Source organism: Benincasa hispida, chromosome 3 (assembly GCF_027475165.1).
Source record: "Benincasa hispida cultivar pf3 chromosome 3, pf3_genome.v1.1, whole genome shotgun sequence".
NCBI lineage: Eukaryota > Viridiplantae > Streptophyta > Magnoliopsida > Cucurbitales > Cucurbitaceae > Benincasa > Benincasa hispida.
In genome coordinates, this window is record NC_143480.1 from 49,224,882 (window position 1) to 49,240,382 (window position 15,501).

The 15,501-nt window shown below is 32.0% G+C and overlaps 1 pseudogene; it reads left to right on the forward strand.

Annotated features, from left to right (window-relative positions):
- The first annotated feature begins 213 nt into the window (after positions 1–213).
- Positions 214–3,759, forward strand: LOC150037339 (uncharacterized; annotated as a pseudogene).
- The last annotated feature ends 11,742 nt before the right edge of the window (positions 3,760–15,501 follow it).

Below are 15,501 nucleotides of genomic sequence, written 5' to 3' on the forward strand. Positions count from 1 at the left end.
AAAGTAGAAAGTGGCTTCAAGAAGAGTATAATCATACATTCAGTCGGTGGTTGTCCATACGGATAATCTCTAGAGGTCTATTATTTGATGTATAATTAAATGTTAACTACTAAACTATTATAAAATATATTGTAGGTTGCATTGGCTCTCGAAGTTCCCAAAAATTTTATATTGCCTTCTTTAAGATGGATAGCTAATGGACCTTGTCTAACTATGGCAAAATATTATGGTTACGGGGTCAATGGTTACTACTATCACACAAAGAATCGTGATGATATTAGGAGGGTTCAAAATAGTGGAGTTATTATAACGGCTACCACAATGCAAGTCTCTAGTGCTAAGGACAAAAGCCCCGTCATGTCAGATATGACTTTTTATGGTGTAATACGAGAAATATGGGAGCTTGACTATCATGGATTATCATTTCTTTTATTCAAATGTAATTGGGTTGAGAATAAAAATGAAGTCAAAGTAGACGAGTTTGGGTTTATTATTGTGGACCTCAATCGTATTGGACATAAATCAGACCCATTTATTTTAGTTTCTCAAGCAAAACAAGTCTTCTATGTAAAAGATCTCGCAAATTCGGGTTGATCAATTGTTTTAACATCTCCACAACAAACAATTGAAGATGATTTTTATGAAGATGAAATAAGAGATATGCTATAAGAGTGTGGTTATAGAGGTATGCAAAGAATGCCCAATGTTGATACATCTATTGAGATTAATGATGCAACATCCACATACATTAGAAATGATTGTGAGGGTAGATGGGTTGATAAATAATGTATTAAACATGGTATGTCATTTACTATGGTTATATGTATTTAAATATTAAGATTATATGTTTTTTGTATGAGTTTTTTTTTTCTACAGAATGACATGGAAAATTCAGCAAGTAGCAACGAGGATGATAGCAATATGATCCCACAAAAAAATAGCAGAATAAGTATTCCACGTGGCCTAACTACTATGTCTGAGTTGGCACAAATAAGGACATCTAGGCAACAGTTGGCCATTGATTATAATGAACATGGACAACCGATTGGATTTGGTGCAAAGAAAATGCAAAGTTATATAGGAGTTTGTGTTCGACAACAAATACCTATAACGTATAATTCCTGGAAAAAAGTTCCAAACCATCTAAAAAATAAACTTTTTGATTGTGTAGCGGTATGTTTTCTAAAACTTTAATTCATGTGCATAATAGTTTATTAGTTTATTGTTTACTACTTTTTTAATTGTGTAGATGTTGTTCAATGTGGACTTTAAGTCCAAACATGGTATACTCATGTCTCCATCTAGAAAGTTTCGGATTTTCAAGACCACATTGACTCAAAAGTTCATACTTCTATTTAAGGATGAACCCTCGGTCTTGCAATTTCCTTCCAACAATATTCTCATATAGAGCAAGATCAGTGGACATCGTTTGTTAATGAATGATTAAGTGAAGAATGGGATGTAAGCCATTCTAAATAAATGTCATATTATCATTGTTTTGATAAGTAACTTCAACTAGATTTGTTGTATATGAAATCAGTTGTCTTCAAAAAGAAAGAAGGTCGAAATGTGTATATAATCATCATATTTCTCGGAAGGGTTATGCGAATCTTGCCCAAGAATTAGTAAGTTTTTTGACGTAAATTAAATCTTTTATTCTAACATGTTTATGCTAATTAAATATGTATGTTCATGTAGAATATATCGAGTGATCCTTCTTATTGGGCAACTTTATGGAAAAAAGCACGAAAAGGAAAAAATAATGAATACTTTGATGAAGTCACTCGAGAATGTGCCAATCGAATTGTAAGTTTATATTGTGCAAAGTTTAAGATGGCATATATATAATGTTTGAAACATGTGATGATATAGATATTGTGTGAAAATTGTAATATGTTTTACAGGATAAATTGGTCGAAGTCTATGAAGGTGAAGATGTTTTGTCCAAAGCATTGGGTACAGGTGAACATTGGGGACGTGTTAGAGGAGTGGTGATTTTGTTTCCCATTTCCAATATTTCAAATTAGTAAAACCAAAATTCTCAATGAGCCAAGAAATTGAAGGAGGCTCTAATAAAGAAAAATGTTCGACATGGTAAAATGTCAAGAGAAAAAACTCATAGTAGACAATCTCATCAGTCCAAATCATCTGTTGAAAGTGTCGCACTAAGTGCATCTGAAGAAGAAGATACTGAGAAGATGCCTAAAGAAGATTTGGAGGTAATTTATTTGTTGTGACTTTTAAATTTTAATCATATTATGCTTAACCATGCCTGACATTAGTTCTTTCAAATTTGTTAAGGGGACACCATGCCACTTGGCTATAGGAACTGTAGATAATATTGTTGCAGTAGCCACAACATTTGATGATGATATGTCATGCTTAATTGTTAAAGTTCTGATTGACATTGTCATAAGAGAAGATTTGCCTATACCAATTCCTGTGAAGGAAAAAATAAAGTCCTTAAATCAAGCAATAGGCAACTTCGTAACATGGCCTCGTGAATTTGTAGTTATGGTTAACGAGAAAAAAATATGCCTCTTTTTTAGTATATGAGTTTGGTTATTATTATTTTTCATACTTTGAATTTTTGTAACTTTGGTTATGGTAGGACCATTCAACAATTAAGAGCTTCGGCCAGTCCTCCAAATATACTAACGCCAATGGTACCATCAAACTCTTGAACGGACATGCCGTGAACGATATAGACATGATCCGTATCAATTTGAACGAGCATATATTTGGAAGAGACAAATTTGGTTATTTAGGCCACGATGATCTGATCCAATATTGCAATATGGTTAAAATAGGTTACATGTGTATTTTGACATACATTGCATAAGTATTACTCATGTAAATTCACTCATGTATATTTTGTTTCATGTTTAAATAATAATTTTTACTTTGTTTAGGTATCTTTGGGATGAAAGTGGTCTGATATTACGAAGAAGTTTTTTTTTTTTTATAATTGATCAAGCAAGAATATCACCACATGTGACTCAAGATATTTGAGCCAGAAATTTAGCCAACCAACTAGAATTGACTAATTTGGACAAATTAGTCCTTATTCCATATAATACATGATAAGTAAATTACAAGTTCTTTAGTTATTTTTAATTTGCATTATACGTGTACTAATATTTCAAAATTGTTGCTTATTATAGTTATCATTGGATATTGATTATAATCAATCTACAAGAAAATTGTATTTATGTTTTGGACTCTATTCGAAGTAAGGTTCAAGAGGATTTTCATGGAGTTATAAATATGTAAGTGTAATTGAACTTTCTTAGCTCTTAATTGAAGTATTTATGTTTAACTAATGTTTTCAAACTATTTAGTGAATTGAAAACATGGCAAGCCAAACATGATCTCCAACACCATCGGTCTTCTCGAAAATGGAAACCTGTAAAGGTAAATTTGCATTCATTTTTTTTAACAATTTATGTTCATTCGAATATAGGAATAATTGTTTTCAACTTCTTTATATGCAGTGCCCTTGTCAATTAGATTCTACAGGATACGAGTACTATGTGTAAAAGTATATACATGAAATAGTACATAATCCTACTACTTCCATTACTAGCCTCGTACGTAAATTATTTATTTTTTATAAAGCTATAATAAATGGATGTAAACTTATGTTGAGTTTATCTTTTTTTTACCTTTTTGTAGTTCAATACAAAAAATGCATATACCCAAGGAGAGATTGACGTAATTCGAACCCAATGGACAAGTTTTGTTGGCCGATTTATGTAAGAATGTACTTCTTGTTTTTTGTCTCAATAGAATATAAATGCTAGCTTATAATGGATGCAAATTTATCTAACCATAATCTGTTTATTGGAAGATTTATGTATAATTTTTTTGTTTATGGGGTATTTGGTGTAAGTACTCATGGAAGTACTGATTGATATTTGTGAATGAGAGAAATGATTATTATAGATGTGGTTGATAATTATAATTATTGTTCTATGAAAGTATATTATCAATATACAAATATTGGTGATTAGTGTGCTTATTTCATATTTGATGAGTATATAGAATGGATTGGAAATATTAATTCTTGTTTGTTGATAAATTATTATAGAAGTGTGCACTTTGTAATTAGTTTAGTGGTAGAGTGTATTGTTCTGTCTATTGTTATATTTTAGGTTTGAGTTCAATGAATTCATAGGTGGAAGACAAATATTGATGGCTTCCCATGCAATTTTTTAAATATTTTTTAATAAAAAATAATGACGGACATTTCCTGACCCAACACGAGACATATAATGTCGTTTTTTAACTTTTTGACCGATATTAAAAATGGATTCGACAACAGAATTTAAAAAAAAAAGGACAATAATTGAAAAAAAAACGGACATAGATTCTAGGCTTCAATGTTAGTTTAAAGAGCTTCAATGGATTCTGGGCTTTAGTTGACAAACGACATTAAAGGGCTTTAATGTCGGTTGACAGTGTTATTAAAGCTCTTTAATATCGGTTGCCTTTAATGTCGGTCGACATTAAAGTCCAAAATTCTTATAGTGCAAGTATTGTTCAATAAGCATAAAGTTCATTTCAAAATCAATTGACAATATGATGAGTAATTCATGTACTTATAAAGATTGTGACATCTATCCATCTTAATTAATTACAATACAAAATATCTATGAACTTTGAGATACATTTTAATTTTCTCTTTTGTTTAACATATTTTGTTATGAGTTTTCAGACAAACATTTAATATTCTTATTTGTTTCACATAATTTCATGTTGTAAAATTCATGATATTTTGATCAATGGAATTTTAAAACCTGTCTATCATGAATTTTCTAATGTGCAGCTTCACTTTAGAAGAAATGATTTGGAATTCACAAAAGAGCTAAAAAATGGGAGAAATACAAGTTCAACTTAAAAAATTGTGAAGAGCTTCACTCAACCCACAAATTTCGACGAATCTTATTCGAAACTTAAAGATTGGTACAGATTTGAGATGAGATTGACAGATCTGGCGAATGCACAATGCTGGCAAGCACCAGACCTGGCGATCGGAGCTAAATCACTACGCCAACAATCAGATCGGAAGACCCACGAGTAGACTAGACAAATAAACGACTGGATCTGAACCCACCACCAGATCTGCAGATTCGACGTTGGCGACGAGCTAAACGGCAAACGAACCTGTACAAGATGATGAGCTGATTGACACCGGAGATCGGATCTGCACGAGTTGCACGAACGAACGAACCTGCACAAGCTGCACCTCCACGAGCTGACTACGAGGTTCCTGCACGAGCAACGAAGAACAATGGCGGATAGATCTGCACAGCGAATGACAATGACGAAGGGTGATGATGGTCAAAGGCAAGAGGGTTTGGAGGAGAGGTGAGAAAGGAGAGAGAAAAAAGATAGAGAAATGGAAGAGAGGATATTTTTACTAAATGAAAAAAAATAAATGGATATCTACAATGTCGGTTTAAATTGACATTGTAGTCTAATTAAAACATATCTTTAATGTCGATTTAAAACCAATATTAATGATCCACTTTTTTTTTTAAAAAAAAAAACCGATATTATGCATATGTTTTTGGTTTTTTCATTCGACATTAAAACTCAAATTTCTTGTAATGAAGTGGGATTTATATTCTTGAAAATAAGCCTTAAAAATATAATCTAATCAATTAATAAATATTCAAGAATACATTAATAAACTTTTGGCGTAAAAATATCAATTTTTTTTTATTTAAATGACTAACTATTACTAGATTTAATTAATGAAAACATTAATTATTCTCTTACATATAATTTGGTAATTGTTTAGTTTTAGTTTTTTATATACAAAATTGGTGTAATAAACGAAGATATTTAATATCCAAGCACATAGGTTAATTATCTTAGCATTTAATCATTAGGTTACACAAGGATTTATTGGATTTCATCACCACATCCTTTTCCAATTCTTGATCTAGTGTTTTGTATTTATATATAAAATAATACAAATGGAGTGGAGAGATTTGAATACCATGGACTTCCTAGTCCTCGACACACTATGATGCCAATTGAGCTAAACTCTTTTTCGTAGAAAATTACGAAGTATAAAAGAGAAAATATTTGGAGATTAACATCAAGGTTTCTCAACCAACATTACAAAGAGGATGAACTTTAAATACAAAGTTTAAAATAGGCCCAATGTGCTTTTACCTATAAAATAACCTAAAACTAATTAACATAATCTAAAATACTATTACATTAATATTAAATACTAAAGTGCTATTACAACAATATTTAATACTCTAAAATCTCTTTAAGCGAACATGATGGTGACGACTCGGGGCTTATGAACTATGAAGATGTGTTGTGAATTCGAAGAATTTAGATAGATATTCTTTTTGTTTTTTTTTTGAAAAAAGGGAGAGAAGAGAGAGGGGAAAAAAAGGAGGAATAGGGGAAGGAGAGACGTATCTTGTAGGAAAAGATTTGAGATTTTTGGCTGATTTGGAAATTAGAAGGAAAGAGAAAAGATATGTTTAATAGATGGGAAAACGGGAAGTTAGGATTTGATTAGAAAATGCAATTAATAGAATATAGAAAGAAGATTAATGAAAAAAAAAATAATTCGATATTTCCACGTTTCCCTGGGTTCAATATCGATATGAGAGGTGAATCAATATTTCCATTATTTCGTAGAAAAATTCATGAAACATACTAAATTAAACAACAAAATGTCACTAATGTAAACAAAATATAAATAATAGATAAGTTTATTTGTTTAGAAATCATAAAATATTTATTTACTAATTTAAATCTATTTTTGAATTTTTGTTTTTATAATTTTTTTAGAAATATCTATTAAAATTAAAATTTTATCTATATTTTTATTAAATTTTTCCTTAAATTAAGATCTCGATATTTATGTGGATATAAATTTTTTAAAAGAAGAAGAGAAAAAGTAATTGAAAATTTAAATGGATGTGAAAAGAGGAGAGGGAAAAGATGGTGTGAAGATTTGATTAGGTGTTGAAAAGATAAGAAAAATTGGGAAGAGAGAGAATATATGAGAATTGATTTGCTTTGCTTTGATTTTTTTTTTTAAACAAATGAAATGTTTAAGGTTTGGAGGAAGAGGGAAAAAAATTGCATCCCTTTTGGGTTTAGGGTTAGACGCCACCGGTTTATTTATTTATTTACTTGAGCAAATGTTGAGAGATCAGATTGAAGATGAAGAAGGCTAAAATTTGAATTGAAAGCAAAAAAATAAAGCATTGAGGGGGAGATTTTCTTAGATTTTGAATGAAGAAATGAGATTTGAGAAATTTGGATGAGATCTTAGAGATCTAGAGAGCAAGAAGAAGATGGAAGAGAAGCCCATAGATTCAAGTTTTTTTTTTTTTTTTTTTTCTTCTTCTTCTTTTCAAGAGTAAAATTTAAAGGAAAAAAGAAAGAAGAAGAAATAGACGGAAGTATTTTGAGATTTTGAAAGAGAAACCATTGAAAGATCTAAAGGGAAGAGAGATATTGGGATTTGTGTCCAAAAGCTTCCTAGTTATTTATTTAATGTAGTATTTAATTTAATGATTAAATATGCAATAATAAATTATCCAATACAGTGAATATCCAAGATTATTTCATGACTGTAGAAGTGGATCGTGTTCAAGTAATAAGCTAACGGTCTAAAGTATATGGATGAATACGACCCACCTTGTAATTATTACAAACGATGTGATCCAAATCATTCATATGGAGATATGTGAGTGGGATATCTTATATCAAATCGTTCATATGAAGACATGTGAGTGAGGTATTCTACACAAAGAGTTTGTATATGACTGGATTACAAAAGAATTAATCTCTTTTTGTGACTTCATTAATTGAAGAGATTAATATCTCATAGGATGATCATATGTAACTCCATCTAAATCCTGAGTGAGTTACAAACTCTTGTTTATTAAGGCTCGTCCTTTGATTTGCATGGATGAGAATGACTCAAGTCGCTGACTCAGTAAGCCTACCATTTTAAGACTTTATTGAATAGGGAGTTGGGAACTAATTTCACAAAATGTAACTCACTCCTTCATATTTAGGGTAAGTAGATGAGTAGTTCCTTTAAATGCTGACTCTGGAACTTGGAACAATGGGGTCCCACCCTCTCACTAACTTAAGAAGAACTTTGTTTATGATTGGATCATAAACAAAATGTTCTTCAATAGTACTTAAGAGGTAATTACAGGAGTAAAATAGACAATTGGACCAGCTGTAATTAAGAGCAACTCCTGAAGGATCGACTTACGTGTAATGGTTATATCCATGGACGCAACATGTTCTACAGTGCATAAGACTACAATTATGAGTATAATGGATTGCCCCATAGTTAATACATGTTGATTAATTTAATTAAATATTTTAATTAATTAATCTCGAATCATTGGAGCTTATAATCTAAAGGCCCATTAAGTCCCCTAGCTAGCTCGCAATGAATTAGCAAGGACCAATGTTTTGAAAGAACAATTTGAGTGTTCAAATTAATTTAGGGAATAATATGTTAATTATATATGATACAATTAACATAATAATATAGATACAGTATAGTATATAGTTAATTTCGAATTAAACTATATAATATGGGAGATGTAATGTATTTGATTGTGATTCAAATAACAAATTAATATAAATAAGATTTATATTAAAACTATAGGTTAACAAATTAATATGAATAAGATTCATACAAAAACAATAGGTTAAAAGTTTATGTGAATAAGATTCATATTAAAACTTTAGGTTATGAAAGAAATAAATATTTGAATAAGATTCAAATATATTTGATTAAAAGTGAGATAATTGTTTAATTAATTAATTATAATTAAAATAACTCCCTTGAGGGAGTGGCAGAGAAAGAAGAAATGGGAAGTTATCCCACTTCACGTAAAAGATAGAGAGGTTAGTTCTTCTTTGCAAATTTTGAATTTTACTCTCTTCTCTTAAAGATCTCATAACACAGAGAAATGAGTTCTATGAAAAAAAATACTTATCCATATAAATTCCCTCTATCTATCAAAAGAGGCTCCCACAAGCTAGTCTTTGTCAGAGTAGGAAGGAAGACTCTATGTGTTGGGAATGTCCTAGAACTCGCAGTTCGTGTTAAACATTCTATTTATCAATAAAATATTATTGAGTAACTTATTCAATAAAGTTGTTGATTTTTCATTCTATTATGAAAATTCAATAAACATATCCATGACTATAGTGTGAATACTTTAACTTTATATGGTGACATAAATAGGATCAAGTTAATAGTATATAGCCTAAATGGTCTAATAAGTATATAGATGAAATTGGGTATCTCATCCTGGTAACACTATTGGATGCGGCCCATTTTGTAGGTAATACAAATGATGTGATCCACAGATCATTTATATAGAGACATGTGAGTGGGGCATCCTATGCAATGAGTTTGCAGACTGGACCACAAAATAGTCATTTTTTCTTTATAATGACCGTTTACTGTTAAATCTGACTATTTCGTTTTAAGTAACCTAGGTTAACTCAATCTTAATCCTAAGCTAGCTATGAACTCCTATTTGTTCGGGATTATTCTTTTATCTGCATGGGTGAGCGTAGTCCAACAGCACTGCTCAATAAGCGTTCCATTTTGTGGATAAGACAGGATGAATAACTGGGACATTAAGATGAAATTCACTCTTACCCAATTTAGGGTTAGCAGATAGGTTGTTCTCTTAAGTACTGATTCCAGGTTTTGAACAATCGGAGCCCTGCCTTCTCATGATAGAGAAAGAACTTGATTCATAAGTATTATGAATCAAAATGTTTATTAGAGAGTCAGTGGGAACTTAAGAAATGAGATGTATTCACAGGGGTAAAATGTGAACTTGACCCAGCTGTGATTACGAACAATCTGTGAAGGATCGACTTATTGATCATGGTTATATCAAGTGGACATAATACATCTACAATGAGGGGAGTTCAACTATGGGCTTCAGTGGAGTGACCCATTAGTTAACGAATGGGAGTTAATTCAGTGTAATGAGTTTAGCCAATTAATCTCGGATCGTTGGAACCCATGATCTGTAGGTCCACGAGGTTCCCCTACTAACTCGACATGGATTAGTTTTAGAGTAGCATGATAAATTAATTTGAAACGTTCAAATTAGAATTAAGCAAAATAGGAGAATTTATATTTAAATATGATCTAAATATATGAAAGTGGATTTGTGTAAAATTAATTTAATATTTGATATTAAATTAACTAGAATTAATTGAATTATTTATTAATTTTATTAAAAAAATAATTTATGAAATTAATTTTACAAAATTAATAATATTTTCAATTTTAAAATCAAATTGATTTTTAGAAATCATTTGGTTTTGGAAAAATGATACAAAATGAAAATTTGGTTTTTTCCATTATCATCTTCAACTTGCTCACACCAAACCTATTAAGTTAGGCTTCAATAAATCCAAGCATGAGTTGTATCTCATGCAGCCATCTTCTTTGCGTGATAGCTTGCAATAAATTGAAACATGCATTCAAAGAGTTTTTACAGAAAAATTTGAGCTGAAGAAATTGTTCTTCAAGTGGGTTGTAGCAGTGAGCTTCTCTCCAAGTTTTCTTTCGTTCAAGCTGATTTGGAGCCACACAACTCATTTTAAAGCTCTAAGAGGATAGTGAGAAAGATCTTGAGGTAGTTCATAGCAAGTTTCAGAAAAGATGACAGCTGAGAATCAAGATCTAAAGGAGTTCTACAAAGGTATGGCTTCAAACCCTCTTATGTTAGATGAGCATGCTTTAGTTACTGCTAAAATTAATGAATTAAAGTGCTTATTGATCCTTGTTGCTTCCGCTGCATGCTGATATACTCTTACAATTGGTATCAGAGCTTCATTTAAGCACTCAATTTGGTTTAATTTTAGTGTGGTGGGTATTTTTCATGAGTTATATGAACATGGTGCACTGATTTGAATATTCTGAGTTTTAGCATTTATTTTTCTTTAATTTCTTGATTAAATTTGTAATTGGCTTTTGATTCATGAGCTTATATGTGTTCTCAAGAGTCTGTAATTTATGTGGAGTCATTAGAGTTGAAATTAATGTGTAATTGAAGAAACAAATGAAGAAGGCCGAGCTGTAGATTCCAATTTTTCAGCTTCTACTCAAATATAGCCGTTAAGGTATAAACGCTGAATGATCGTGTAGCAAAAGGTGCTGTACGATAGCATTAAACGATCGTGTAGCTTTATGCAGGCGCTGAACGATGTCAACAGGCGCTAGACGATAGAACTACACGATCGTGTAGCTTTTCCATGCGCTATACGATAGAACTACACGATCGTGTAGCTTTGCCAGGCGCTATACGATAGCACTGTGATCGTGTAGCTCTACCCGACACTATACGATGGCGATGGACGATAGTTAGAAGACGTAAGAAAATCGTGTTAGATGATAGATATCAGTGCTACACGATGAGCCTTAGCGAGATTTCGAGCATGGAGCGAGAGCAGCCAGTTCGATCGGTTTTATCGAGGTCCTGTCCGGTTCAGCCTCAAAAGGTTTTTGGTTGGTCCGGTTTAGACTTTTTTGATCCAGTTCAAGTTGTTTGGGTTCAGTTTGGAGCGGTTTGAGTGATTCAAAAGCGTTTTTTTTTGTAATAGTTAGGCTTTTGTTTGCTATGCTAAAACTAAAACCATATCAGTTTATGTTTAATTGTTTATGCAGGTGATGTATGTAATAATTAAATAAATCATGTGTATTCATACAGTATGCCATGTAGATTTAAAACCCCACCGTAGGAAGTATGTTACATGCATTGAAAGTATGTTGTAAAATGTTATAATATATAGTATGCATGTTAGGGTTTCTTTGATTTAATATAATTGTTATATGAGATATAGAATACCTTTGTTGTATGTTGTGGATGGTTAGCATGTCTAAAATTTTGTAAGCTGTTATAAAATTGGGTTAGATGTTTAAAATCCATAACGAAAAATAGTTGCATGCTCACTTAGGTTAACAACTAGTTTTAACCGTTAAAACAAATTGTTACTTTATAAAATTTGGTTACATACTCAAATCGGTTCATAAAACCTGTCTAAGGCTGGGGGTACTTAAGTTGACGGTTTACAGAACACCTCCTACCTGGGGATTATGACCAAAAGATTGAATATTGTTAACTGATTTTATGAGCTTGCTTGAGCGATTTGAGGTTTAAGGTTTAAACATTTAGACATCGTAGGGTTATATCCAAATATAATTGTTATACTTAGATAAAATGATATAGACTTAGGTTGTTTAAATTTAGTCATTTTATACCTAAGTAAATACCAAAACATATAGAACACTTCAATGGGAGATTAACAATATATTCGATATATAGTTATTAGCTCTTACGTCCTCAAGAGTTCACACTATAAGATCCATGCTCGGCTTCGTTTCGCTTTTACCGCGACTACTCCATTCTGAAAGTGTTTGCATGGGTCAATAAAAGGCGAATGAGGGAAGTAGTTCATAGTAAGTGGGTGAAGAAAATGTGTCAACATTGTCCTATGGTCTCCTCCATTAGTTTGAAACGTGAGATTCCTATGTTGCGCCTGCTATCGTTTTTAGGCGGCACTACTAGTCGTTAACCACGATGATCCCCTTGAAGGGTTGTAACATAAGATTCAGAACAACCCAAGCTTCAATAAAATGAATAGGGACTTATAGTTCCATCTTAGGTATTGTCTTCTATTTCGGGGGTATATTCATACCGTTCCATAAGATCTGGAAATGGCGGGTCACACCTACAAGAATTACTAGTTGTTAGTAAAGATCTTGACCGGAAATGATAACCAAAAGAACTATAGGAGTAAAAAGTTATTCAGAAATATTATTTGGTCAAGAATTGTCTTGCTTCAGTGAAGGAATTCTTGACTACCCTTCGGTAGTAATTGTTCTAACTCACTAAAGTATCGTTGCAAATAAAAAAAGATTTATTGGGTACTTTATGATTTTATTAAAATTGGATTTAGATGCATAAATATTTAATAGAATTTGTTTAAATTGTTTCAGCAATGTCGAATTCAATCATACAATTGCTAGCTTCCTATAAATTTAACGGTGAAGGATATTCAAACTGGAAATCCAACATTAATACAATGTTAGTTGTGGATGATTTGAGGTTTGTATTGATGGAGGAATGTCCTCGGGTTCCCAGTACAACAGCGAACCGAAATATTCGAGACATCTATGATCAGTGGGTAAGGGCTAATGAGAAAGATCGGGCCTACATCTTAGCAAGTATATCTGATGTACTTAATAAGAAACATGAGGTTATGCCCACCGTGAGATAATGATGTCACTTCAAGAGATGTTTGGGTAGCCGTCATCCTCTGTTCGACATGAAGCTATTAAGTATGTTTAGTTACTCTCATGAAAGATGGAACCAGTTGTACTTACGAGCATCTGGGAAGGGTCATCGTACTGATGATTGGTTATATCCAATGGACATAGAAATATATCTATTGTAAGAAGAATTCAGTTGTCGGTCTTTAGTAGAATGTCTGATAGTTAACGGATGGTGGATATCGTGGCTGAAAAGTTTAGTCAGTTATTCACGTATCGTTGGAGCTTCGAGCCATAGGTCCATAAGGTCCTCTTGGTAGCTTGGATAAAAGTTGAGAATCAGTTTTTTTGTCAGTTTAAAATATTCAAATTGACAAGAGGGAGTTCGATTATATATGATATAATTAAACTAGTTAATTATATATGATATAATTAATTTTATGTATGTTATACATTAACTAGGAGGAAATTAGATATAAATATGATTTATATCTAGTGGAGGAAAAATACTATGGTTAATATATGATATTAATCCATAGATTATGAATATAATGTGATTATATTTATTGTCTATTAATTAGATGGTTAAGGGATAATTGGTTGGCGTCTCTTCTGTTTTCATAACGGATGAGTAAGATGAAGAATCGCTTTGAGACGCTTAAATAGCTCAGGGTTTGTTAAGCATTGGATGCGCAAACATAGTGTTGAAGTGTGTCATCGCTTAGTAAAAATCAGAGCCTATACGATAGTGCTGAACAATCGCTTACTTATACGATAGTGCTGAGCGATCGCTTAACGCTTACACCCGCTCACGCTATTTACTAAATGATCGCTTACCTTTTACTAAGCGATTGTTTAGCGCCCGAGCTTTACTAAATGATCGTATAGATGATCGCTTAACTTTTCCTAGACGTGCTTACCTTTTTCTACATGATCATATACTTCACTTAAACAATCAAGCATTTTGTCTATATGATAGACGAGTCTTTCTTCCACTTGCTTGATCGTTGTATACAATCTCCCTTCCTTCTCCCCTCTACCAAATCCAAACAAAGCCCACCCTTTGGGTTCTCACTCCAAGAATACTGAAGGCTCTGAGTGGTGGTGTCATCTCTGTTTCCTTCTGTACATGTGGAGACTGTTCGAGGTAGACGATTAGGATTTACTGAACGTTAGCTTGCCGTTCCAGCAAAAATGAGATTTACTATGAAGAAAAAGTCTTCAACTGGTATGATTTCTCGGTCTCTAGTTTATTGTTTCTTTAAGCATGCTAGTAATTTAGCGTTGTGAATGCATATCTGTATGTTTGAATGTATATGTGGAAATTCTGTCACAATGAATTTGAAAGATCCGTTTCCGCTTGTAGGTACTCTTGAATAAGAGTTCCTTCAAAAGAGCCTCTCAAACTTATACATTCAGACCTATGTGTTCCGATGAATATAAAAGTACAAGGAGGCTATCAATATTTTGTTGTTTTATTAATGATTACTCTAGATATGGTTACATTTACTTAATCAGTCATAAGTCTGAAACTCTTGAAAAATTCAAAGAATTTAAGGCTGAGACAGAAATTTTTTAAGTAAAAAAATTAAAACACTTCGATCTGATCGAGTGGTGAGTATATGGATTTAAAATTCCAAAAGTATCTAGTAGATCATGGAATTTAGTCCCAACTCACAGCATCTGGAACATCACAACAAAACGGTGTTGCAAAAAGGAGAAATCGAACCTTGTTAAACATGGTTCGATCAATGATGAGTTATGCTCAGTTACCTCAATCCTTTTGGGGGTATTCAGTACAGACTACAGTATTTATTCTAAACGTTGTTCCTTAAAAAACTGTTTCAGAAACACCGTATGAATTATAGAAAGGATGCACAATTAGTTTACGTGATTTTTGTATCTGGGGTTGTCAAGCACATGTGTTGGTACAAAATCCTAAGAAATTGGGAACATGTTCGAAATTATGCCTTTTTGTAGGATACCTTAAAGAAATAAAAGGAGGATTGTTTTATGATCCCCAAGAAGACAAATTATTTGTATCGACAAATACTACATTCTTGGAAGAAGATCATATTAAAAATCATCTACCTCGCAGTAAATTAATATTGCAAGAAATAACAAAAAATGCTACATAAATATCAACAAGAGATGTTGATTAAGTTGGTCCATCAATAACTGTT